This window comes from Thermobia domestica, chromosome 10 (assembly GCF_964235325.1).
Source record: "Thermobia domestica chromosome 10, izTheDome1.hap1.1, whole genome shotgun sequence".
Taxonomy (NCBI): Eukaryota; Metazoa; Arthropoda; class Insecta; order Zygentoma; family Lepismatidae; genus Thermobia; species Thermobia domestica.
This window is the reverse complement of record NC_137463.1, coordinates 162246109-162255337: the sequence shown is the minus strand read 5'-3', so window position 1 is coordinate 162255337 and position 9229 is coordinate 162246109. Positions and strand designations below refer to the sequence as shown.

Sequence of the window (9229 nt, the reverse complement as noted above, 5' to 3'; positions counted from 1 at the left end):
CGAAGAGAACTTCGTTCTGGTGCGTCTTCCTTTCAGCCTTGGTTTCTGTGAACTGGGAACACACTCAACTCGCTCTGTATGGAGCCCAGCCGCCCTATTTGATCGGTAAGGCCACTGTAGTATAGGCACACCCCAACCAAGGTAGACACTTGTCAATCACTTCCCTCACAACCCTAAGTTTCCATGTTCTGGACAAGTATAGCCCTCCCTTCCCCGCGAAGATTGACCAGTTACATCTATCTCTCTCTCTCTTGTAATTATACGTACAGGTAGTCAGGGACACAGCCCTCCTTTTCCCGCTGACATGATTTCTTTCTGTCTGGGGTCAACCCTTTCTGCGACTTTGTTCCCCCCTACCTGTACTCTATCGTAAAAGGTGGTGAATAGGTTTCCTCCTGCTTCTTTTTTCCTTGTGTGTCCTTCGTCGACAGCCAGCAAGATGTTGAGGAGTTGAATTTATTGGACTACCTTTGTCTCTACGGTGCTATTCAGAGGATGGATACTTGTCCTCTTAATACCTGCCTTCCGGGGCGACCAATTGGCGGACATGGAACAGTGTTTCAGGCCACTTTATCTTTTGTTGAATGGGTTTGTTAGTCTTCGTGTATTCAGATGCATAATTTTCTTTTCTACAAAAAATGCAAGATCCGTTGGTCCCATCAATAAAACTGACAACGGTTTTCATTTTTCATTGAAATGTGTGGGTTATTAAATTTAAATTAGTAGCTGTATACTGAGAGAAAATGGGGACTAACAACACGCCTTAACCTTGTTCGCTACCTTTGTAGTTATTAGCTTAAATGTTTCATGGTCCACCTTCAACTCATAAAGAGTGCCAAAATGTCTCAGGTTGATAGACTTGGTTGCTACGATTCCAGACATACTGGGGACTACGAAATCAATTTGTAACGACTACAAAGTTCACGCACACTGTAAAACTGTCTAATAAATGCTTAATACTTTGAAGAAATTGATATTTAATGAACATCTCCCACCATAAATATCTGCGAAACCTTCTGTACAAGTATTGAAAAAATGATAATTTTTTTTTTCACACGAGGACAGGAGATTGAGCTCTCATTTATTACAGTTTATGAAAAAAGAGGAAAATGGATTTCATCTACTTTTTTTCTAGTCTTTAAAATGAGCATAGCGGCGTAGGAATGAAAGCTATCCGTAAGTGATCATAGACAGGAAAAGTGGGGGAATGAGCTACCGCATCGAATAGATTCAGGTTTATAATCACCTGTGGGACCAAAGCTGTATTTATTATTCAGCTAGCACGAGATTGTGTCTTGAAGACTTTTCTTCACTTGTTGTGAATTGAAATTCGTTTGGAGTGAAAGTTTTGGGTATTTGATTGCAGCGGTCAGCAGTATTGACAACGAAGACTGTTTCAGCGTTTATGCAGAATTAAGGTAAAAAAATAAGTAATTTTATACATAGGAAATATACAATTAGATATGTGCTAAGATTAAATTCATTAATTCATGAAATTGATATTTCGTTTAAAAGTATGTTTCTTCTTATTGAAAGAAATTTGTCTCATTATGGTGAGTTGAGTTGATTTTAGTTTAACGTGTAGTTCAGCAGCGAGGCTATTTTTGTAGTCAGACAGTAAACTGTTCAGACTTTGAAGTTTTTTTAAAAAAACGAAAGGGACAAAGTGAAGATCTGGACCACAAGAACTTCGGCGGAAATCAAAGCCTCAATGACTGTAAACAATGGAAAGTGGGATTGGAAATTGCTTCGTAGGAATAAAAAATTAAATGTCGCGTATGCTATCTGCTTAGCAAGAAAGAAGCTCTATTATTATTATTATTATTATTATTATTATTATTATTATTATTATTATTATTATTATTATTATTATTATTATTATTATTATTATTATTATTGAGTTGGAATCATCTTGCGTTTGATTTTTAAAACCTTTGTGTTCCGTTTTGGAGATTTTGTGTGTCTTATTATTTTTATTATGCAGTACAGAATTAGAATCATAGGTTGTAAGAAACTTTATTTGTTGAAGTGATTTTATTGGAGTTTAGTTGTGTGAGATGTGGATTTTTAGTTTTACGTTGATCACTGTATTGCGTTGGAATCAATTTGAGATTATATATAAAGAAAATCCTTCTTTCAGCGAAGAGGATGGAGTGTAAGAACATTAACTATAACTTGTTGGGTTGTCCCCCATTGCCTTTTATCAACATTACGTTTTGTTTTCCTTACCTTTGTAATACGGTCACCAAATTGTGACGACAATGCTACAGGATTACATTTTATGATGTTCTCTTATGATTAGCAGTTACCGAAGTTTTTATTGTCGACCCAACATAAGGCTACTAGATTTTTATTATATTTTATTGATAATAGTATAGCTTTATAAGTTTGTATAAAGTACTGATTTTATGTGATATGAAGCATTGTTGCTGTTAATGGAATTGATGCTGGAGAGAATAATTAAGTTTTAAGGGTTTTGAATTCTAAAATTTTGTGAGAAACCAATGGTTTATTTTAATGGTAGCAGTAAAAAATGAAGGGTGTCCATTTATGGACAAGTCACGAGATGAAATTGCGGAAGTTTGTACATAATTTGCATTAAAATCTAGAACGTAATGGATTGACTTTTAGTTGTGTTATGTATAATAAATACCGTCAGCGTTCTAGATTGAAGTGCACTAGCTTTTAATTTTCCTTAGATGCTTCACGCCGCATAATGAGAGGAGTCTAAGATTATTGACGGGCCTATGTTATTTATTACATTAGCCTTGTAATCGAAGATACCTGAATTTGAATTCTATTTCCCCATTTAGATCTTTTCTTGATCGTGACTCATCGAAAATGTGCCTTTTCAATTTTACGGTTATCGAGTAAAATTAAGTTTAAAGTCCAAGCTAATGCATCGAGCTCATTCAGCACTGAAGCTATATGTGGCACAGCTTAGGGTTGTTTGCCCATTGGTAGGTCTCCCGCAACAAAGGTGTGTACGTTAAACGCTTAGCAAGGAAGAAGTTCAATTATTATTATTACTTTTAGCAGCTAAGCTATATGAGACATGGACCTATTATCTACGCGAATCACACAAAGTACCCACGCCAAAGCCGTGTATGCTACCCCCGAGGAAGTTCAATAATTTATAGACCTTATTACTTTTGGATGCATGTAGAATTAAATCTTGTGGATGAATTTGAGGTTATTGTAGATTAAATGAAAGTAAAAAATTGCGTAGACTAGAAATAAGGTTCCTAGTTTATTGGGTGTATTAAAATATAGGTAATTTAAATGTTAGGTAATTTAAATTTTAGATTAATACTTGCTAAGTCACATAAAATATAATGTGAAACAAAACGAATAGATTCATGACTGCTGACATAGCGTAATGAAGGTAGCATTGACACTTAACGAAATTGGATGGAATACATGAAGTAAATTAATTAGTTTTCTTAAATCGGGACGCCCTAACTCCAATGTCTGAGACATAAGTTATCAAAGCTATGGCTATTTGAGACATGACCCTCCAACGGTATGATTATATGAGGCATTTAATATATACTGTCATATATTGTTGAATTAGTAGTAAATCATATTACTTTGTTTGATTTGAGATCCTAGAGGTTGTTAGAAATTTAAAACGGACGGCACACATGGATTTTAAAGTTTTGGAGCTTGAAATAACAAATTAAAAGAAATATGTGGATCTCCCTAACTTTGTTTACTGATTTTGCTTCACCATATTGTTTTAAAATTTAAGTCACCCCCGAAAAAACTTACAGCCATAATGATCTGGGGAATTATTCCGCTATTTGCACTTATAGTTACTAAGTTGGGGGATGGTGTTGGTTTTGCTCACTTTACGAGGCTCCTTTACAATAGGGAGACCCCGAAAAATCTATGGACACGCAGCAGAAACTAATGAAAATAGATGCCCTAGCTTGCTTAGAAGTAAGCACTCCACCACTGATCCCCCGCAATTAAAGAAATATAGGAAATATTTTGGTATGAGAATAATAAATGACGAAAGGATCAACACCTAGGCTTTATGAAAGAGGAGAGTTGTACGGAATGGTTATTTAGACTAATCACGTTGTATTTTAGTTTGTAGATTGCATTTTATTAGGAAATAGTGATGAATACAGGATTTGTACATCCGTAGACATATTTAGATATATACTTGCAAACAGTATTAGTATATTTTTCATATTAAGTTTTGTAATGTACTCTTGAATTTTTGTTTGTTAACATACTATTTGACTTACTGAATTCAACTTGAAACTAGTACTCCCTGAAGTATGCTAAAAACTAAATTTGATTTGTACCCGATTGAATTTCAATATTATTGGAAACGTATTTTTATCTTCAGAGTTATCAAATCAGCTATTAAGTCCGTATTTGTGTAAAATAAGTTGAACGGTATACATAAATTGTCATTTTTCGCACACTTGTTTACAGTAATATTTGAATATTAGCGTATATACATTTCTGCGATTTGTTTTTTATATCTATTTGCGTTTGGTATTACAAATGAGAAATAATTTAGGCGGATAAAAAATTTACAATGAAATTTGTTAATTAGCAATTATGAGCAATTATGTTCTTTAGCTTATTTTAAAATATTTGACGCCAGGGAGAAAATGTAATAGCACTCGTCAATACTTTCTAAAGCTGATTAGGGGGATACATAAATGAATTATTTTATGTTCAGGACAATAATTGTGACTCAAAAATACATACAGAATTGAAATTAAGATTTTAGATTTTCTAGGCTCCCTTTGATTGAGGAGAAAAAAGCGTGCTGGGACTTGTATATTTCAACATTTAGAATGCCTAGCGTGCCACAGTTTTGACTACACAGGGAAGAAATACATATAGTTTACCGAATGGCACGGAATCTATTTCATAGAATATTCAGAAAAGTGCCTGAAATATTATGTAGACTAGCTAAGCACTTATGTAAGGTGGGGATTGCATACAACCAAGGGTAACAGATTGAGTCTGATATTACCGTATTTGAACTTAATCTTTGGGAATCTACCATTAAAATGAGATGACATATTTTAGTTTAGCGACCCACAATTATGCCTGTTCGTAAAATACTCATCAATCTTCTTTAAAATGTAAACCAAGTGGGATGATGATGAAAAGCGGGGGTCCCACCAAGATTTAAACTGTTATCAAAATAGTTGACCGGACATGGAACTCTCAAACATAGAGGGAATTTTGTACTTGATATAAAAGAAACATCATCTTTCAGTTTACGGTGATCATGAGAAATGAATGGAATAAAGAAAGTGAGAGGAAACGGGAGAACCTCAAGAAAGTCCACAATTGCGGTGTTTGTCAGCCACAAAATTATTTTCCCAAGGATCGAACTAAGAACTCCCAGCACCGAGGTAAACGCCCCACCACTGTGCTCTCACAATTTTACCATTAAGAATACCCTGTATTCGAGTTAAATGGACGCAATTTTAACTATAAGTAAGCTACACATTTAGTTAGAAGATTTCAATGTTATCAGTGAGTAAGAACTGCACGCTGTTAATATTAGTAAAAAGTGTGGGCCTGTATTAATACCCAATATATGCAATAGAAGCGGAAACATTTGTTTCAGTTTTTTACGTGTCAATGTGAACACTATTGTTCAAAATACTGACACATGTGAAACTAAGAAAACTATTTCACTTAGTTGTAGTCCATCCAACTTATATTTGCAGATTCTATTCAGAACAGTATGTAGGTATTAGGGCCAGCTTATTGATATTGTCAGAAAATATGTGTTTAGGTTAGAGTGACGACTGTAGGGTCATATTTATTTTCATTTTCACGCTTTAGCAATAATAATAATTAAATTTAAGCACCTCTGATAAGTATAATTCTCCTTTTGTGTGTTACTAAATTTAGTTCATTGTAGAATGCTTACCCGATGAAAAGTCTATGTATAAGGAACTCTACATTAGATAAATGTTTAGCCGCTGAGTATATGTATATGGAAACTTATTATATATGTGACAGAAAGTACCTAATTAATAGTAAAGTACCTAAATAATAAAGTACCTAATTAATATTAAATCTGGATTAGTTGAGTGCGTTACATACGTATTTACTTTCTGTTCCTATGTATAACATAACTAAGCTATGAATTACTGATACTTTCTATACGTAAAACACATGATTGTTGGATCTGCATGAACTCCTATTATTATTATTATTATTATTATTATTATTATTATTATTATTATTATTATTATTATTATTATTATTATTATTACTAGTACTACTATTCCTACTACCGCTACTACTACTATTACTACTACTACTAGTAGTAGTAGTACTATTGGTTGCATGTGAAGTATCGAGTATGTGCTACTGCTTGTTGCTTTGTTGCTATTTCTTTGTTCCTGTCTATGCTTGTAATCTAACCGTCTTTCTTCTATTGCCATGTAAACCTTTGCATGTATGCCTTTCTCTCTCTCTCTCTCTCTGTCTGTCTTTCTCTGTCTTTGCCTGGATGTCTTTTCTAAGCAAAAATTGCATTCCTTTTTCTTTCTTTTTTCTGTCCTTCTCTCTACCTGTATCTTTAGTTATTTGTTTCTTGTCCTTTTTCTTTGCTCTTTGTAGTGTGCTATTTGATTTGTATTTCAAATTTGTTTATATCTCCACCAATTTATTTATTTTTGTTTCACTCCTTCTTTGATTGGCTTCTAAATTGTCCCTTTACTCTTCAGTGCTTTATCTCTATTGAATATTTCTCTTTTTATTTCTTTGTTCCTCTTGCATGTCAGTTTCTTACTATAAAATAATATGATGAAGTAGGTAAAAAGTAAATAACGTTCCTTTAACAAACCATCTCTTACAGAATAGTATCTTCTCTTGCTTGAGTCTCACGGCTTCCTATGTATGCTTCTTTAATCTAACCTAACTAATTAGTTTGCTACTTCTTATTTAATGCTAAAACAGTGTGGTACTATTAACTATTTCATAACCGAATTTATGTTCCTATCCTGAACTAAGCTTAAGCTATTTGAAAAGTTTTTTGCTTGCTGTGCTCTTCTTTGCTATTATATGTCTGTTACCAATTCTATTATTAGATGCCTCTTACGGTGTAGAATTTCCAAATTGTGAGTCTCTTTGTAGATGTCTTTTCATTTCAACGATGGGCTGTGTTCCTTATTGTGTTGGCATTATATATTTCTTAAGATGCTTGCTTCCTATTCTATTCAGTTTAGTATCCTCCTTACATGGCTTTGTAACGTATTATTGCTACTGCTATTTATTTAGATGTTTGCCTGCTACTCTATTCTATTAGTATCCTCCGTGCCTGGTTTCTTATACTATTTGCTATTAGCTATTTTCTTTGTCTGTCTATCCTATACCTTTTATGTTCTTGCATCTTCTTGTAAGTTATTTTTTATTTCTTTCGATATCCTTCTTATGTCTGTATGTCTTTGCATCTAATTTTTCTCTTAGTATTGTTTTGTACTCTAATAATGTTCTTCGTAAACTTCTTTGAATGTTCCTCTCTTTCCTTTAGTATCTATTTCTTTAATCAGTATACAGATTTCCCATTGACATCTCCAGTGCCTACTCACATACTTTATTGACCGTTTGGTTGTCTCCTCTTGAATTTTCCTCTACTACTTTAATAGCCTACTATAACATTACAGCTGTACTGTTACTATTTGAAAGTACAATCTACCTTCTCAGATATATAATATTATGAAAAAACTTCATTCTAACCTCTTCTTACATAGAACCAAATGTAAGCTACATTCTTATAGTCTCTTGAGAAATATATCTTTAGATACCTGCATGCACTCAATATAATGTTAGTGATCACACCATTCTTTTAATTTATATATACACATTAAACATATTCCGTATTACAAGAATATACATATGACAGCATATTGTATACTATCATATAAGATAGTATATAATATAAATATACATAGTGTATACTAAAGTATAAGATTTTATACTACATAGATACTCTTACTACAACATATGTAAAATCGTTCTAACAAATATTATATTATATTTTAGGATTCCTTTGTGGAAGTACCATAAGTGACTACCAGAAGTATTAGAGGAATACCAAGAAAGAGCAGGATATTTTCTCCGGATTTCTACCAAAGGTATGTTTCTTAGCATTTTTTCTTTCGCTAATGAAATTTGGTTTTAGAAGTTTACGTAGTTTATTATTTAACAAGGGGCTTCCTATGGAAGCGATCCATCAAATAATTAATATTTTCGAAACATTTTTATAAAATCACAATCAAATTTTAAAAACGAGTTTCCAAAGGAAACGATAGAATAAATAAGCAGGGCTTCTATAAGAAGCGAACCAACAAAAAGTTGAAAACGATCCGTCAAACTACGAGTTATTACGAGATATTAAAAGATACGAAATAATAAAAATAAGAAAGGAACATTTAAAGACCAAGTAGAAATAGAAAGAAAGGTAGCTTAAGTTGAGTTGAATTAGTTCGATTAAATAAATTATATAGCACCTTGTAGAATAGCTGCTCTTGAGAGTTTCTTATAGTGAATCATAAAAACTGATTAGGAAAATAAATTACAACTGTTACTAATGTTTCTTTTATTTTAGAACTGCAATACAGTTAATTGGAGATACCCTTAAATGAAAACGGCTACCAAATAGAAGTTGGAACGAAATTCAGAATTCCAAAGTATCGAGGTTCATAGAAGTAAAGTAAGTATTATTTACGTCTTACGTAATAAAGTTTCTGCTTAAGATTTTTTTTCATAGCACACATTTTACTTTATAATATCTATATAAGTTTTAGTTTTTTACATGCATTATTTTGTAACGAACTTTATAGCATGCAGGTCATTTTTGAAAGAATTATTTTTGCCTCAGTTATTTCTTTGAGAGCATGCATTATTTTCTGTAACAAAATTTGTAGCATGCAGATTACTTTTGGAAGAATTATTTTTGCATCAGTAATTTTTTGAGAGCATGCATCTTTTTGCGTAACATAAACTTTGTAACGTTTCCATTTACAACATACAGTTTTTTATCATGCAACTTGTTTTCGTGTTTGTTTTTTCTTGCATACATCTTTCCTTTGGAATTTATTTTTTTTGTTTAAAATATACATGTGTTTTTGTCATGCAATTTGTTTTCGTGCTTGTTTTTTCTAGCATACATCTTTTCTTTTGAATTTATTTTTGTTTATAATATACATGTAAGATTTTCAGCATGCAGTTT

General features: G+C 32.5%; 1 long non-coding RNA gene across 1 annotated transcript; it reads left to right on the top strand.

The window, feature by feature from the left end:
* The first annotated feature begins 1207 nt into the window (after nucleotides 1-1207).
* On the top strand, nucleotides 1208-8696 carry LOC145662101 (uncharacterized). Its single transcript, XR_014126981.1, has 3 exons — nucleotides 1208-1418; nucleotides 8041-8132; nucleotides 8606-8696. It is a non-coding gene; the product is annotated as an uncharacterized LOC145662101 (long non-coding RNA).
* Nucleotides 8697-9229: the final 533 nt, after the last annotated feature.